The 17,876-nt window shown below is 36.2% G+C and overlaps 1 pseudogene; it reads right to left on the minus strand.

Moving 5' to 3' along the window:
* Positions 1-17,876, minus strand: part of LOC125174433 (eukaryotic translation initiation factor 3 subunit E-like) — a 104,017-nt pseudogene that overhangs the window by 47,276 nt on the left and 38,865 nt on the right.

A 17,876-nucleotide genomic window follows, 5' to 3' on the forward strand; every position in this document is an offset into this window, starting at 1 on the left:
CAGGAGTCCCTAGAGGTATTATTTTAAATTGTAATTCTCTATTCTAACATATACACTTGGTTGCAGATTGTAGAATCTATTCCAGTTATTTTAAGTTGTGGAGGATTATTAAGAAATATTAGAAATATAACAGAACTTTTGGAAGCACTGAGGGAATAGATTCTAGGTTCAGCTAACAGTAATTATTCCACTCATCACACCGCAGAACTGACCTTGCCCACATCAGAACCACAGTACTTTTGCTGAAGTCAGCCATTTCCATCGCCAAGCCCAGAACCATGCTTGGTTCCATGACAAGAAAACTGCCAAGGCCACTGGAAATCTCAGATATCTCCATCTCTGCCACTCCACACCTGATGCCCTCTCCTCACATCTGTTCCAAATTAAACCTCATACAAGTGCATCTGATTAGTAGAAAATGCACTTAGCACAGAGGAGGAAAATGTAGATTTAAAAAATTCTATTTTGGAAAAGTTTCCCATGTAGGGGACTACCAAATGTGAGAATGAGATTCAGAAACTTGGAGATAACAATAGGTGACAGTTACCTACTCTATGAACTCTTTAGTAAGCACAACCTCTCAATATTGTGGTGTTACCTTTATAATGGTTTACCATTTTTTGAGGTTCCAGTTTGGGATCTAAAAGTCAGGGTAAGAAAAACCAGCCAGGTAACTGGCTGGTCAACCTTGAAATATACAAACAACAACAACAACAACAACAACAACAAAAAACCCAAGTCAGGACTTGTTGGCCACCCTGTGCTTGATGATCTAACTTAGCAGATATTTAGGCTTCCCTGATACAGCATTGAATCCCATTTCAATACGGAAAACTTGAGTTATCAGGTCAGGACCATTTTAGCAAAAATTATTTCTGTAGTTGCTAATGAGGTCCAGATCAAGCCATGAGGTCCAGATCAAGCCAATAGAAATTCAAAGGTTTCAGCTCCCCTGGCTTTTGGACTGTTGAAATTTCCAATTCACTTTTAAACAGTTCTCTACAGAGAGCACATATTGGCATGATTAAATCATAATGACCTCCCCATAAACACAGTCTTAACTTTCTCTAAGTAATGGTTAGCTGGATATTCTCTCCAAATGTAGCCAACTTCTTCTATATGAATGTGGAAGAATATGGAGTAAGATGAATATAAGAAAAATATAAATAAAATATATAAAAATATATAATGTATATAATATCTAAATATACAAGTAAACAAATGTAAATAATAATATAAAAATACACACTACAGTACTGAGTTTCAAGTAAAATTTATTTTTACACTTCACAAATAAAAAATACCATCTACATTTGTGCTTTCCAGAGAATGAAAGCATTATAATGGAATATTTGAGGACTTAACTCAATTTTACCAGCTTTCTTTCCTTTGGACCATGTATGTGTGGTAAACATTTCATATAAATAACAGCATGTGCTCAAAGTTCAGGCAAGCACATAATTGCTTAATGAAAACAATTAGTAGCATTAGAAAACACTTATCTCGACGTTTTCTTTTTCCATGCCCATGAATGGATCTATGTGAGGAGTATTCACATGCATTTACAGTTTTCTAATATTCCTTTCATAATTTATGTCTCTTGAAGTATTTTCTAGGGCATATGTCATCTTTATCCCAAGCAAAATCTTCTCTATACTGAATCTGTTTCCCCTACTTTCGTGCCAATCTCTCCCCTTTTCATGTTCCCTGGGGCTATAACCACTTCTTATGGTTTGTTCTTTGTTGTTGCTTCTGCCCAATCTCTCCCTGTGTTGCTCTCTCTTTTTCTTGGTTTTGCTCTATGTATTTATAAGTTTTATAAGGGTTTTCATGTACATATCAGCTCTCCCATATAAACACAATGGACTGTCACCCAGTGGGCTAACAGTAAGGCCAGTCCGTTAAGTGGCAGTGATGGTACAAAGGATGATATCCAGGAAATGCTGGGATGATGGTCCCTACATGCTAAAAGGAGCATGTCTTTATTTCTTCATGGGTTGGGACATTTGATTTAAAGCATTGTTAAGAAAGTAAGTTTTTAATCCTAAAAGTCAGACTATCATCTAATAACACTGAAGGGAAAAAAAGAAGGAAACTATTGAGATTTAAGAAAGCTTTCAGGGGCGCCTGGGTGGCTCAGTCGGTTAAGCATCCCACTCTTGATTTTGGTTCAGGTCATGGTTTCATGGTTGTGAGATTCAGCCCAAAATCGGGGTCTGTGCTGAGCACGGATCCTGCTTAAGAGTCTCTCTTCCCCTCCATCTGCCCCTCCTCTGCTCATGCACACGCACACCACCTCTCTCTCTCAAAAAAAAAAAAAGTTTTCAAAGCAGGGAAATAAATAAATGTTTTTAATTTATTTACCAAATAAATACATGCCATCTCACACTCAGACACTTCAAAGGAAAGGAAAAAGGAGAGCTGACGCCTGAAAGTACAGCTAAAGAGTATTTAGGAGGTGACAGAGTACACTACATAGTGTGAAGATTGTTTTTCAGCTAGGAAAACAATGTTTGTACTCTCTAAGGACAATTTCATTTTTAATCATTTATATTTCCTTTTTACAAGACAGGGTGCTTAGTGAACAAAAATGGTTTTTATTGATTGGTTGATTTTGTTGGGATGGTTTCTGATGACTACATAGCTCATCTGACATAGAATATGATATCACCTTTAGCTCCAGAGGGTTTTCTCAAATCTTCATGAGCAAGAGAGAACAAAAGAAAAAAAAAAAGAGGGGGGGGGCAGAGAGAGAGAGAGAGAGAGAGAGAGAAAAGGGGGAGAAGTGAGAGGCAGAGAAAATGTGAGTATGTGTCTGTGTGTGTGAAAGAGAGAGAAAGAGAGGACACTTACATAGGAATTTAGCTAGGTGTTTGAGTTTGCAAAGGCAAATATAGAATGGCTGTTTTCATGGCTTTTATTCTAGCAGGGAATCAATTCTTTGGGAGTGATGTATTCTGTCTCAAGGATCAAGGAATTCTTCACAGAAGAGTTGTTTTCTGAACATGGTTTTTAAAGCAGTGTTTTCAAAGTCTAGTTCAGTGGTTCTGAGTGGTTTCTTGCTGAACATTAGAAGTCACCTGGGAAGTATTTAAGTCACACCATTGTCCAAACATCTTGTGAGTGCCACCCCACCTTTCTTCAAGACCCTAGGTTATTCTAATGTGCAGCCTGGGTGGAAAATCACCAGTGCAGGGCTCATTACCTATGTCGGAAATACCCAGGTCCTTGGGATCTCAAGGTATGGGGCCCTTGGAACAGTACCATAAATGATACTTGTAGACCTGGAAGTTTGAAGACCTTAAATGACCAACAAAATTTTCTATAAGGATTGCATCCTAGGTAGCGGTAGCAACTTATCCAAACTCAAACAGGTGTGAAGCTGGATGGAGGATGATGAGGCTGAAGATTAAAAGAAGGAGCCCCATTATGAAGAACATATGATGCCAGCCAAGGAGCTTCACTCTTGCCAGGCAGATGAGAGCCACTGAAGGTTTTAAAGGTCCAGGTGACATCTTGAGGGGTAAATTTAGAAGGACCATTCTGGTGGGGCTATGTAGGAAGTCCTGAAGCAAGGAAGGCCAATGTAGAGGCTATTGAAAAAGTCCAGGCAATGGATGGACAGAAGAGATGAGAAAATGAAAGATCCTACATACATTTAAAAGAACAATTCACAGAACTTGGAGATGTATTGGGAAGAAGACGAGTAGAGGAAACCTTCCCATGTTTGTTTGCTTGTTTTTTCTTGAGTGGCCATGGCACCACGTGGGTTTTCTACTTGACATGTAATTAAAGGGAATGACACAAACCCAATCCGTGTTCTCTATGAACGTTAAATAAAAATACATGAAAATGCAAAGAAACACACCGTATTGGCAGGTAGAAAAATGGAAACACTATCAATCAGTAATGAACTTCCTTGAAGGGCTAACAAGAAATCTAGTTCACATGGTGAGTTTTAGGATTAATAGTCACATGCAATATCAGCTAAACATAGTTTTGAAAATCTGGACATCGTGTAGTAAGACTGAAGGGTAAAACCAGTTATTTTCTGACCATTTTAGGTTTTCTTAAACGGACTTAGATCTAGTAGAAACAGCTCTGATCCAGAAAAGGACTTCCATGGCTTTACTTGTTGTAGTAAACAAGTAGTAAACAACTTTACTTGTTGTACTCCAGATTCTCTCTGGAGCCAGAACTAGAGACAACTTTATTTTTGAGTGCTTTTGTTCTGTTGGATTATATTTCATAATTTAATAACAATATGTGAGAAATAACTAATAACATTGTTTTGAGGAATGCTGTGAATGTAAAATATGACCACATACTAAATAATGTGCTTAATGAACTATAACGATTAAACGGGTAGATTAATGTCCTGTGAAACTTTAGCAAGTTAATTACAATACAGTGAGAGGCAAAAGCATATGTATTGTACTCAGTGCCATGTGGGAACGGAATTTTACGTATCCCTGGTTCACAGGTGATCTCTGATACTCTGCATCACAGAAAGAAAAAAAAAACCATGATATTTATTAAGGACAAAGTAGGGAAATAAAAATGAAGCAATTATGGCAAATGCATGTCTTGTTTTTAAGTTTCAGTCATGTATTTAAATATTTTAATGGCTTCCAAGTTATACCTATTGTTTGAAATAAAGTTATCTAGAAATGAGTAAAGTCATATTTTTGGAGAGTTACAAGCAAAATGATAAAGTCACTGGATGTTGGAAAACTATGGCCCCAACAAAATAGTGTATGAAACTAAGTGAAAACATAGAAGAATTAGTTAATTCATTACTTATTCAGTTAAATAAGACTCTTTTAATGCAAATAGCCATGTCAACTTTTCCATCTTTTCTAATTGTAAGAAAAATTCATCCTCACCGACCGCAAACTTTTCAGAAAATTATGAAGAAAAAAAAGATCTTCTACCCAGAGATAATTATTACTAATAGTTGTTGTTATGCACCCTTATAAAATAGTCTTGGAGGTTATCTGCCTTCAGCTGTTTGCATAACTTTCTCTTTTTCTCTTAATAATGTGGTATATATACTTTTTAATGTCAACCATTTTAAATGGTCGTAACCCCCCACCATTGGACATTAAGTTTTTACCATTTTAAGAAATATAAACAAAACTGCAAAAAGTACCCTTATACACAAACCCTCACACACTTATCTAATTACTTTCTTAGGATAACTGTCTAAGTTAGTAACCTCAAATTATATTACTTACTTGATATCTAAAAAGATACCAGTGTTTAATTTACACTCATATCGATACTAAAAATGTTAATGTTTAAGTCCTATCCAATTTCATACCTGAAAAATATCTTCCTAAACAACTTTTCATGTGTTTTTTTTTTTGGCCATTTATATATTCTTTTCTTCATGATCCTGCTCATTACTACATTTTCTATTGTTTTATTGTTCATTATAAGTGTTTATGTAATTCAAACTATCAGTCTTTTGCTGAGAAAGTTGTCCCCACCCTAAAATTATAAAAATAACTTCCTAAATATTCTTTTAATTTTGTGATTATTTTCTTCCCGTTAAATTGTTAATTCATCTCAGATTTTTGGCATTAATTCACTTGAGACTTTGGTATGAAGAAAGGATACAATATTTTTTTCATCAGAATCAAATTGTTGCAATGCCATGTTTTCTTTAATCCATCCTACCCCCACCACAGTAAGAAAAACCTTTATTATTACATACTAAATCCTCATATACACATAAATCTATTTCGGGAATTGTTAGTGCATTCCATTGACGTTTTTCCAGGGACAATTTCATTATATTTTTAAAACAGACTTCTAATACTTGGTAGAGCAAATCTTTCTTATTTTTATTTTAAATTATTTTTCTAGTTATATTCATGTAAGTATTATTTTAACGAACTTTGAAATAATTGTAAGGTTTTTTTCCCTCCAGTTCAATTGGGCTATTAATTAGTATTCATTATAGGTTAATTTTTATTTATTTTTTAATTTTTTTAATTCTTTCTTTTTCTTGTTATTTAAAAAAATTTTTAATGTTTATTTATTTTTGAGAGAGAGAGAGTGAGCAAGGGAGGGCCAGAAAGAGAGGGAGACACAGAATTCGAAGCAGGCTCCAGGCTCTGAGCTATCAGCACAGAGCCCAACACAGGGCTCAAACTCATGAACAGGGAGATCATTACCCAAGCTGAAGTGGGACACTTAACCACTGAGCCACCCAGGCACCTCATGGGTTAATTTTTAGAAAACATATCTCTAAGACACAGAGCAGTACCATCCAAGAATATTGCATGTGATTCTGTGCTTTAAGGCAGTTTTCAACTCTTTAGTGAATTTTTAAAAGTTTTCCTTACACAATTTTGCCTATCTCTTGTTTTCTTTTTTTTTAATGTTTATTTATTTTTGAGAGAGAGACAGAGCATGAGTTGGGGAGGGGCAGAGAGAGAGGGAGACACAGAATGCGAAGCAGGCCGGGGGTTCTGAGCTGTCAGCACAGAGCCCGACTCAGGGCTGGAACTCACAAGCTGCGAGATCATGACCTGAGCTGAAGTCAGACGCTTAACGAACTGAGCCACCCAGGCGCCCCGATTGCCTATTTCTTGTTAAGTTCATTCCTGATAGATTTATTTCGAAGTGTTTTATGGTTTCTGTGTTCTTTTTTATTATCGTATTTGCTATTGTTGATAACTCTCTTTTCCTGATATATTTACATAATAATTTTGTATATTTATTTTGGGATTAATTCTTTTACTGAATTCTTACTGTTTCTGAAGACTTTCCTGGATTTTCCTTGTATTATGTAACTTACAAATTACACCGTTTTCACCATATCCTTTCCATATTTATGCCTATTATAGAGTAGGTCTCCTGAAGCAACAGTGAAAAATAGTACTGAGTGTATGGGCGTGTGGCTGGCCTAGTTGGTAAAGCATACTACTCCTGATCTCATGGTCAAGAGTTCAAGCCCCACATTGAATGTAATGCTTACTTAAAAAAAAAAAATAGCAGTGACTGCATATAAATGTATTTGGGTTTAATTTATACAGGATTATTTATTGTATTTAGTTATTAGGCCTAAAACTTGCTCTAGGTATATACACGCATACAGATGAATTTTAATAAATGCCTTTTTTATAATCAGTTGAGATAATTATGGGTTTGCTTGGGTTTTTTTTTTTTTTTGCTTTTTTAAGCCTTTACTATGGTGAAAGTCATACATATTCTATTCATACGACACCAACAGATAATTATGAATTGCTGTTCATTCTGCAAAACAGTTTTGTTCGTTGGCTGGTTGGTTGGTTACGGAAGAATGGTTGACACACAATGTTACATAAGTTTCAGGTATGCATCACTGTGACTCCACAACTCTGTCTGTTATGCTCTGCTCACCCCAAGTGTAGCCACCATTACTGCAGAATTCCCAGTGGTCTCCAAATTGTGGTGATACATTCAGGTAACTGAGAGAAAAATGTTAAAACTTTCATCTCAATAATCCATGTCCTTTGAAACAACTGCGTAGCATATTAGTAGAACATTACAACTCTACAAATTTTAAATAAACACCTACTGGGTTTGCAGACTCAAAATTTTATCCTGTACTGATTTCCTAGATAAGTGATAAGATATACTGAACTTTTATTGTTTTCCTGAATGAAGGACAACTTATCTTCCTTGGTGGAGTTATGCTTCTTTCTGAGGTCAATCATCTCAAACCATAGTTGATTTTTCGTTAGAACTTTTTTCTTTCGATCACCTTGATGGCATTGATGCTATGGTATTTGGTACGTGAACAACTGTTCATAAAATTAAATTTCATATGGCCCCTTATGAATAAAAAATGCTCACTGTTTTAATTCAGTGTTTTACCATTGAAAATTTTACAATATTAATACTGTACACATTACTTTGAGTTTTCATATTTTCCTGTTGTATTTTTAACCATCTATTTTTGATATATTTTTATTTGTGTTCTGCATTATGTTTCACAGAAAAATACTAAAGATAAATGTATATACTATCACTAATATTTTAAATATTGTTTCAGAAGAGTAATTCAATAATAGAACCTATAGATCTAGAAAGGATAAGGCATAAGTAGTATTATTTACAGATTTTATTATTCACAGAGTCCGTCTTTTCAAATTTGCTTAAAGGTTCAGAGGCACATTTTATAAATGTGCATTCTATTTTTTGGAATAAGTGTTCCAAAATGTTTTCTTGACTTTTCTGTCATCTGTTATGTTGTTTTTCTCCCCTTGAGTGAAATTTTTCATTGGCCCCATCAGTGTTTTGTTTCCAGCTTCTTAAGGCTGTGGAGGAGCTCAGCATTGGGCGAAGATTCCTGTGAGCGGACCCTCCTTGAACTCTCTCCCAGTTAACCCCGTTGACCATTAGACTCTTAGCTAGAGGCCTGGGCAGGTGTATTGCTTATGTTCTGTTGTTCGGCTATTCCGTGTTCCTATGGACGTTGAGGCGGTGGGTGAGGCAGCTTGAGCAGACAGCGTCAATACTTTATGCATTCTCTGACCACTTTAGCCCGGTCCTCGGCCATGGGTATATCTGCCAGCGTCTTCCTGATCTCAGTAGTTTCACGGTCATGAGAACATGTCAGCCTGACTAGAAGTGGTGAGTGAAAGACCTGTGACTCAAGTGCTTTTGTTGGCTGCTTAGTCTGCCTATATATAAATGAGGTTTTTGTGTTCCCCAAAATATCCTTCAAGAAAGTAGATATTGCCTTAAACACGAATTCTGCTAAAACTTTGCCTTTTAGTGGACTAATCTCAATTATTTTATTTTTAATCTTGAAAATTGTTTTGAGGAAAGAGCTTAGCCTGAAATGACTGTAGTCAATGGTAGAAAGATCCTACACGCAGCCTCAATACCTATTTTCTGGTGGTTTGACAATTGTGGACCATATCTGAGCTTTATAATGGGGTAACATATAACTTGTATTGATACAATTAAAATATTTTGTAATGTTTTCTCCAAACTGCTCTACTTATATCAGGCTTTCACTGTCTCTTAAAATCTAAAACTATATAGTTCTTTCAATACTCCAATGCTGAGACGTTCTAAAGAAAACCAAAAACAGCAGTATGTTGCTCAATTCTTTCAAATAAAATGAGATAAAAAGAGATAAAATCTTTATCTAGTGTGACCAGCAGCAACCACTCTCTATAGCGATTAAATCTTAGTAAATATGTTATTAAAATACAATCTTAGTGTTCAGTTTCCATGTAGCTACCAATGCCAGGGATCTGTACGTATCCTGTTACATCTAGACCTACATTTATATAAATATAAGAAGAATGTAAGTTGTTTAACGTTGTGAAATATCCCTCAGTCCCTGTGTGTGACTGTTACAAAGTGCAGTCGGGAACTCTAAGTACCCCAGGAACTAAGCGATAGAACATGAAGAAGAGGGAGAAAATAGAAAGTCGGCACTATTGGGAAATACATATTGTACAGGAAATATTACGCTCATACTATCTGAACTGAAAGAATTTGCAAGTTACTTAATTTGTCTCTTTCCCTTCCCTAGTTGCTTTGGCTACAAAAATCCTCCTTGAGCTTGAAACTGCCCCCATCCTTACGGCACAAGCTGCAGGTCACCAAGGCTTACAGATGCATTCAGCGAGAATGCTGTGAACGAGGGGCTCCTGGGTGGCTTGGTCGGTTAAGAGTCATACTCTTGATTTCGGCTCAAGTCATCATTTCACCCTTCCTGAGTTTGAGCCTCACAGCAGGCTCCATGCTGTCAGCGTGGAGCCCGCTTGGGATTATCTCTGCTTTCACTCTGTCCCTCTCCCATCCCCCTCTCCTTCAAAATAAATAAATAAACTTAAAAAAGGAGAGAATTGCGTGAATAAGAGTTGTCCCAGAGAGTGAATGGTGTCAGCCGCGAGAGCCCATGTTTAATTGTGTGGTGCCAGGGCTGAGCATCGGACTCGCTATGACAGAGGGGCCTATACATGTATTCATGACTCTGCTTTTGCCTGTTTCTGATAGACAAGACACAGGAAACTCTCTGAAGTGCCTGACCCGGGGCAGGGATTTCTCTTTCGGGGTGTACTGCTCATTGCTGAAGGGCAGTCCTGGGGATAAGGCCCCAGGGAGCCTTCCTGCTTTCCTCCTGGCTCACTTCTCTCCCCTTTCAGGCCCTCCTTCCTCATCCTAAGTTTGCTGTAGCACCACTCAGGAATTGCTTCACTTATTATCCTCTAGAGATTAAAAACAAAAAAGGCTACATATTGAAACTCTATGTCCTCTGTTGATTTGCTTCGAATTTTGTTGTATCTGGCCCGTATTCTTCAGAGGCCATGTGCGTGTGTGATTATTGCCATTCTCCGCTTATATTAAGGATAGAATACACTCTATTTTTAGTTCTTATTTCTCACTCTGGTATGTTTTTGAGAGAAGAGAGAGAAAGCGTGCAGCCTCCGCTGCCGGTTTTAAACATTCCCGATTACTTTTTAAATCGGCTGACTTCATAAAATTCATTGTATTCAGCATGAAAAGGCAGATTCAAGCATTTCCACAGGATTATAAAAGTCACATAAGACAATTTCATAAGATGTATTTAGACCTTTCAGATAACATAACTATTTAGGACTTCTATGTCTGTCTGTATTTTAGATTATGGCCTAAAACATTTAAATAATTATAATAAAATAATAGTAGAATGGAAAAAGTAACTGGAAACGAAAGGACATACCTTTTGTCTGACAGCTGCAAAATCTTGCTTAGTCTCCGTTCAGATGTATTAATAGCACTATTATGACAGAACACAATGGTGTCATCATAGACTGGATATTTCTTCAGGCTGGGGAGCAATAGCGTGCAAGTGACACATTAACAAAAGCACATTTGTTTCATTTTGATAGTGTTAATTAGCACCTCTTCTATAATTACTGTCATCTGGTCTGGTTTTCATCTCCCTGCCTTTTGCTGATAAATCCCCTCTTCGGGGTGCCTGGGTGGCTCAGTCAGTTAAGCATCCAACTTCAGCTCAGGTCATGATCTCGAGGATTCATGAGTTTGAGTCCCGAGTGGGGCTCTGTGCTGAAAGCTCAGAGCCTGGAGCCTGTTTTGGATTCTGTGTCTCCCTCTCTCTCTGCCCCTCCCCTACTCGTTCTCTCTCTCTCTCTCTGTCTCTCAAAAATAAATAAACATTTTTAAAAATCCCCTCTTCATTTAGGTGAGTTAGCAAAGTGGGTTGCAACCTAAAGAACTATTTAGCTAAAAAATTATATGGACTTTATTTTAATATCAAAACGTGTTGATGGTTACTTTAAAGAAACCAAGAAATGGGGTGCCTGGGTGGCTCAGTCCGTTCAGCGGGGGACCCTTGATTTTGGCTCAGGTGATGATCTTACAGTTTGTGAGTTTGAGACCTGTTGGGCTCTGTGCTGACAGCACAGAGCTTGTTTGGGATTTTCTCTCTCTCCCTTTCTCTCCACCCCTCCCCTGGTCATGCTTTCTCTCTCTCTTTCTCTCTCTCTCTCTCAAAATAAATAAGTTAAATTAAGTACAAATAAAAATTATAAAGAAACTGAGAAGTGAAGAAAAGTAACGTAAGGAAAAAAACAATACACCTCTATTTATATCCAGTAGAATCATTGTAGACCATGAAAGTGGGAGTTCAAAGAAGGTTCTGAAGAGTATATCATCCCAATTCAATACAGAAAACATTATAATTTTCTTAATTGAAAACAGTGCTGAGAAGGCAGATAATTGAGTTAATGAAATTTTTGCTCTGAAACTGATCTTTGTTTCAATACATATTGGTTGGAAAGCCTTCTAAACGACTTACTGGTAGTACCTTTTTCTAACTTAGTAAATGGCAAGCAAATATTTTGTGGAGAATGAAGATTATGCAATACCTTTGGGTCATTCTCTTCACTAAACAATTTGGTCTTGAACTAGCATATTGATAGATTAAAATTTCACCTAGGGGATTATAGCACAAACTTCAGTAGTTAATATTTTGAAAAACTCCTGCCTGTTTTACTGTCATTTTCTTTTTCATATCATATCATATTATTTCATTTAATTTGTTTTCATCTCATTTTTTGGTGAAAGTCTGCTGTAGGCAGTTTAAATCTGCATTTGTCTAGTAACTTGTTTTTGTTGTGGAATCTATCCTTTTATGTACTTAAGAAAATCCCTTACATTTCTTCTCCTTCTTCTGATTGTATTGAGAGAAAATACAATCAGTTTTTCTCTCTCTACTAGGTCATTACCAGTAATATGCAAACGTGATATTATTTCCCTTACCTGAAAATATTTTCTTAACCTAAATTCTCTGCCAGCTGCTTCTCCGATTCTCTGAAAATTTACCACAAACTCCTGGAAGTAATGCCACATATCTGCTGTCTTTAATTCCTCTCCACCTTTCCCTGTAGCCCTTTCCAATTATGCTCTTGTGTCCACCACATCACCCAGACCTTGCTTTTTAGGGTCACCTCCATGTTGCTAAATTTAGTAGTCATGATCTCTGCCCTCTTCTTACTAGACTCTTCATTGACATTTATTTACACCATTGATCATTCACCCCCTCCTTAGTATGCTTTCTTCTCTTGGTTTTTAGCTCACCACAATTTTTTGGTTTCTATCCCACCTCTGTGCTTTTTCCTTCTCAATCTTCTTGTGCCCAATTCTTCTCTTCTTTGATCCTCTTCATGTTGGATTTTTGCCCCTATTTTCACTTATTCTCTTGATGGCCTTATCCAGACTCAGGAATGTACACATTATCTGTAAGTCAAGAACTCCCAAATTTGTATCTCCAGTCCAGACCATTCTCCTGAACTCCACATGTGTATATTCAACCACCTGCTCAATGTCTCCACTCAGAACTATCATAGATAATTCAAACTTAAAGTGTCCCAAACTGGACGGCTGGCTTTCCCACAAAAATCCACTCTACTTAGAGCTTCAGGGGACTGCAATTCTTTTGTTTTGGTTGCTAGGGGGACCCACTATCCAAGTTTTCTGGGGACTGAGGGAATTCTCAGGATGAAAGGCTTTCACTGCTACAGCTGGGAAAGTCCTGAGGAAACCAGAATAAACAAACCCTATCAGTTGCTAAAGCCAAGAACCTTAGGACCATCCTTGATTCTCTCACATCGTGTATCTAATATATTTAAAAATCGTGTTGGTTCTGCCTATAAACTGACCAGTTTGTCCCACCTCAATTGCTATCACCTGGTCAAGCCACCATCCTCTCATTGGCGTTACTGACGTGGCCTCCTAACTGGTCTTCCTGTTGCCACCTTTCCTTCTCCTATCATGCATTCTCAACACAGCTGTCGGAGTAATCTTTTTTTAAAAAATAGCTGGATCATGATATTCCTTATTACTTAAACTCTGTAATTCCTCCCTCTTTCAGGGTGGAAGCCAAAATCATTACCATGGCATCTGAAACTAACAAGATCTAACTCCAGCTTCTGTTTTATACAGCACCCCCTCTCACCAGCTTGTCAGTTAGGTGAAGTCCTATAATTCTTTTCCTTGTTTGCTGTATCTTCAGCCACATTAGTTTCCTTACTGTTCTTTTCTGCAGATATGCTATCATCGTAGGGCTTTGGCATTGTCCATTCTTTTGGCTTAGAACATTCCCCAAGTATCTTCATGATCAGGTCTTTCATTTGCTTTAAGTCTGCCTCAAATGTCACTATTTTCATGATGATTATACTATTAAAAATTATATTCTCCATTCCACATCTCTCTTTCTGTGCTCCACATGCTCTTAATCTTTTAACATTCTACATAATTTACATGTTTGTCATGTTCATTTTTCATGGTCTGCCTACTTGTGGGACAATATAAGCTCTAATAAACCAGGGTATTAAAAGAATCTTTCTTACCTAAGAAGTGTCTAGAACCTCTTAGACATAGGAAGTTCTCAATAAATATTGAATAATCAAATTTGTTTATTTTACTTCACTTCATTAAGTACCTTGTAAATTCCCCATATACCCATAGCTTCATCCCAGATAACTATAGAAGATTCCAAAGATGAATGAGACATTGTCCTCAAATTTGAGGTACTTCCCATCTATTTGCTGAGTTGAGATACAATGTAATATTGTGGAGGTGATTAAATATTACAATGTGTGGTAATAGCTATAAATCTTGTGAGCATGAGAAGATCTGAGATTTTATTTTTTTAATCTTGAAAATTAGTTATTATTGTAGGGGTTACCTCGAGATTTTTTCAAATCTAAAATTATAATGTTCTATAATTTTACAAGTTATTAACATAAAGAAACTACAAAATATAGATGTACATGGCTAAACTAGTGCAAAGGCCTACACAAATCAGCAGATGTGCTGTGGGACAAGCTAAGAATGAAAAAATATTATAGCACATACCACAAACCAAGGAGAAAAGGAACATTCATGGCCTTGAGAATTAGTTAAGTATTCAGTAACCCCCTCCTCAACCTCTTCTGACTTCTGGAAGGACACAACTCCCTCTGGGAAAACTGGGAAGAACAAACACACCTAATGACAGAAATAAAATTGAGCAGAAATGACTGAAATAAATAGAGGTTGAAGTATCAGATGGTGGAAGGGATTGGAAAGGAGGACATAGTTTCCAAAGGGTACTTTGAAGCATAATATAACACCCAATACTGAAAGCACCATCCAGGTTGATAAAGCTTGTAGAGCTTATGGGCTATGTGTAGCTCTGAGGTCTGAAAATCTTTCTGAGCAGACAAATCTATATGGAAAGGCTATATTTTCAGCACCTTTGGTAACAGCAAAAGAGCAAACCCTTGAAATATTATGTTTCAGTCCATTCAGTCTGCTATAACAAGATACCATAGACTGTGTAGCTTTAAATAACAGAAATTTATTTCTTACAGTTCTGGTAGGTGAAAGCCCAGATCAGGGTGCTAGAATGGTCAGGGGAGGGTTCTCTCTCTGGTTGTAGCTGGCGCTTTATTGCTGTGTCTTCATATGGTGGAAGGTGCTAGGAATCTCTCTGGAGCCTCTTTTATAAAGCACTAATCCCATTCATGAGGGCTTTGCCCTTATGACTTCAGCACCCCCTAAAAGCTTCATGTCCCAATACGATCATCATTAAGGATTAAGCTTTTAATATATCAGTTTAAGGGGACACAAACATTTAGACCACAGCACCATAATATTGGAAAAGCTACACTATTGCCTACTCCCCTTCCAAGGAGCCTCTTTCTAACAGCTTAGGAAATCTATCCCTTTTAAAAATGTTGGGAGGGGGATGTCTGAGTGGCTCAGTTAAGCATCTGACTCTTGATTTTCACTCAGGTCATGATCTCATAGTCGTGAGTTTGAGCCCCACCTCCCTGCTATCAGTATGGAACCTGCTTGGGATTCACTTTCTCTGTCCCTTTCCTGTTTGTGCTCTCTCTCTCTTTCTCTTACTCTCTTTAAAAATAAATAAATATTTTTTAAGTGTGGGGGAAAAATACAATCTCACTCCAACAAAAGTTGTTGCAAAAATAGTGATGTGTTTCAACAGACAATAAGAACACATCAGGAATAAAACATGGCCTCTAAACAGATGGGAACACTAACGTAATATTTCTAAGTTATATAAAGAAAATAGTAGAAATTTTGGAGGAATAGCACAATTAAGAAATTTTAAATCTCAGAACTTACATGGCTAGATGATAGGAAGATCAGAAAGAAAAACTGGCAAAAAAAAAAGAAAAATATTCAGAAATAAAACTAAAGTAAGCAGAACACTGAAGTGAATAGACACCAAACAAAACACCATAAAGGAGGTAAGATAAATAGCTAACACATGAAAAGAGAACAAAAAGATAAAGAAAGATAATAAAAGGATTTGAAAAACTGATGGAGAAAACCTACAGAGTTAAATATTTAATTAAGTATTTAATAAGTTGTTCTTAAAGATGGACACTAAAGTACTGAAACAGAAAAAAAATTTAAAACCACAGTTCAATAAAATTTTTCTAGAAAAAATCAAGAAGACTTTGAGTAGATGGAACCAGAGCAGTGAAAACCAAGACAGAGCCTAGTAAAATTATTAGACTTTAAAGTTAAGGAAAAATTACCTTTGGAAATCCAGACACCAACACACACACATACAAATCAACTAAAAACTAAAGGAAATAAAATGAAAGTAACATCAAATTTCTCAGCATCAACATTTTAAACTACAAAACAATAAAGTAACTTTGTTCGAGTACTCAAGGAATAAAAAAGACACGAACAGAGGTTTTTATACCCAGCCAAACATCCTTTTGATATCTAGGCTACAAAGATTTATGAACATGCAATACTTGAAAGAATGTTATTCTGATAAACCTTTCCTGAGGAATATACTACAGAAAGAGCTTCAGAAAAACATAATATGTGGAGAAGCTTCTTCATATAAGGTCTCGGGGCTTGGCAGTAAGCGTTTACAGACTAAAAGATGGAGATAAAAATGACAGAATGCAGTGTGAATACTACAGGATCTGATGTCAGAAAAATAATGCAACCAATTAAAACATGGGAAGAAGAGGCATAGAGTAAATGGTAAGTGGAATAAACTTGATGATTGACTCACCGGTAATAGGAGTGAAAACATATAACACTGATAAGAACTAGAAGCTTAAGTATATTTTGTTCAACAAACATCAACACTAAGATTATACTAACAAAGAGGAAATAAAACAGTTACTTTCTGACATTAATACTGATAATAGGAAAACACAAATAGTTTCAGCACAAAGTTGTGGATAAAAGTATTGTAGGAAGGTATCAGTATAAAACTAACGATTAAAAAAGTCCAAACCTTTCCAAATAGCAAAGGAAACAATAAAGAAAAAAATAGCAAAGCAAACAGCTAATATAATGGCATACCTACATGCATACATTTATAAAATATACTATACTATAGAACTGAGACAAACATATTAGTTGTATCAATATATGTTAGTGAGCTTAACTTACATAATATAAGAAAAAGATTTTCAGATTAAATAAGAAAGCAGAATTCAACTTTATGTTGTATGCAAAAGACATAACTAAAATAAAGTGAATTGAAAAGGTGAAAGATAAAAGTAGGAGCAAAAATATATCAAATAAAGGCAAGTAAGAAGAAAGTGGGGGCCATGATCTTGATCTAAAACAAGGTAGAATTCAGGCCAAGAAGAATTAATACAAAGTAGGACACTCTATAATGCTAAAGGCTACCATTCACAGTGAAGATATTAATATCTATTCACCAAATATCAGTACAGCTTTCATAGAGCAGAAATGATAGGACATGAAAGGAGAAACAGACACATATTAAAAATAGGAAACTTTAGCACACTTTGCTCAGATCTAAATACATCAAGAGAACAAAATGTTAGCAAGGACACAGAAGACCTGAAAACCGTAAGATAGAGTCTACAGATATATAATAAGCACTTTTTCCTCAGAGTACAGGATATGCCTTGTTTTTCAAGTGTACATAAACATCTACTAAAATCATCTGTATGTTAGGTTACAAATAACTCAAAAAACAAGAATACAAACAATATTATCAGACTACAATGCAATTAGTTCTCAATTACTAGTAATAATAATAAAGAGTTTCTTCCACCAGGAAATTTAAATAAGTTATCTCATATCAAAGGAAAAATACAGCCCCAAATTTTTGTATTTCTAGAAAAGAATGATGAAGAAAACATAATGTATTTTATTGGAATCTAATAAAAATAAGAATGTCATAAAAGAGCTAGTACAACATCTTGTGTTTGGGAAAGTCTTTCAGCCATAAAGCATTAGAGATAATCATATTTGCAAATCAGAGTGACTGCATTGTGGAAAATGGTAGAGGGGGAAGAGAAACTCAGAGACCAGGTAGCTGAGATTAAAATGTTAGCCAT

Source organism: Prionailurus viverrinus, chromosome C2 (assembly GCF_022837055.1).
Source record: "Prionailurus viverrinus isolate Anna chromosome C2, UM_Priviv_1.0, whole genome shotgun sequence".
NCBI classification, from domain to species: domain Eukaryota; kingdom Metazoa; phylum Chordata; class Mammalia; order Carnivora; family Felidae; genus Prionailurus; species Prionailurus viverrinus.